Source organism: Nycticebus coucang, chromosome 6 (assembly GCF_027406575.1).
Source record: "Nycticebus coucang isolate mNycCou1 chromosome 6, mNycCou1.pri, whole genome shotgun sequence".
Lineage (NCBI taxonomy): Eukaryota > Metazoa > Chordata > Mammalia > Primates > Lorisidae > Nycticebus > Nycticebus coucang.
In genome coordinates, this window is record NC_069785.1 from 118,472,726 (window position 1) to 118,473,958 (window position 1,233).

The following is a 1,233-nucleotide window of genomic DNA, read 5'->3' on the forward strand; positions in this document are numbered from 1 at the left end:
ACCCCAGTGAGAATGGCCCACATCACAAAATCTCAAAACTCCAGATGCTGGCGTGGATGTGGAGAGAAGGGCACACTTTTACACTGCTGGTGGGACTGCAAACTAGTACAACCTTTCTGGAAGGAAGTATGGAGAAACCTCAAAGCACTCAAGCTAGACCTCCCATTTGATCCTGCAATCCCATTACTGGGCATCTACCCAGAAGGAAAAAAAATCCTTTTATCATAAGGACGCTTGTACTAGACTGTTTATTGCAGCTCTATTTACAATCACCAAAATGTGGAAACAGCCTAAATGCCCACCAACCTAGGAATGGATTAACAAGCTGTGGTATATGTATACCATGGAATACTATTCAGCCATTAAAAAAAAAATGGAGACTTTACATCCTTCGTATTAACCTGGATGGAAGTGGAAGACATTATTCTTAGTAAAGCATCACAAGAATGGAGAAGCATGAATCCTATGTACTCAATTTTGATATGAGGACAATTAATGACAATTGAGGTTATGTGGGGGGAGGAAAAGCAGAAAGAGGGAAGGAGGGAGGTGGGTGGGGCCTTGGCGTGTGTCACACTTTATGGGGGCAAAACATGATTGCAAGAGAGACTTTACGTAACAATTGCAATCAGTGTAACCTGGCTTATTGTACCCTCAATGAATCCCCAACAATAAATAGAAAAAAGACAATTTAAAAAATACAAACATTTGGGTGGTGCCTGTGGCTCAAAGGAGTAGGGCGCCGGCCCCATATGCCAGAGGTGGCGGGTTCAAACCCAGCCCTGGCTGAAAACTGCAAAAAACATTTACAATAGCTTGAGGAAGTTTTTTTGAACCCCCAGGAATGTATCTTTCGGAAGACGTGGAGATACTTCATACAAAAATTAACAATACCTGTGCTGGCGTCAGCGGCACATCTACTAAAATTGGAACTGTACAGAGGTCGGTGGCCCTTGTGCAAAGATGACAAGCAAATGCGTGAAGTGCTCCATGTTTTATTCTTATTTCAATAGACTTACGAGGTCTAAGTTTTTTTTTTTTTTTTTTTTGTTACATGGATGAATTGTATTGTGCTGAAGTCGGGGCTGTCAGGCGCCCGTCACGGGAACACTGCACAGTGTAGAAGACAGGGAGATTTTGCCCCCCACATCCTCCTCTAACCCCCTCCCTCTACCTGTCCTCCACCTGTGCACCTTTTGTTCTGAGTCAGAGTTCTGCTTTGTCATCCAGGCT

At 43.6% G+C, this 1,233-nt stretch overlaps 1 non-coding gene across 1 annotated transcript; it reads left to right on the forward strand.

Moving 5' to 3' along the window:
* The first annotated feature begins 896 nt into the window (after positions 1–896).
* Positions 897–998, forward strand: LOC128589441 (U6 spliceosomal RNA). Its single transcript, XR_008381015.1, has one exon. It is a non-coding gene; the product is annotated as a U6 spliceosomal RNA (small nuclear RNA).
* The last annotated feature ends 235 nt before the right edge of the window (positions 999–1,233 follow it).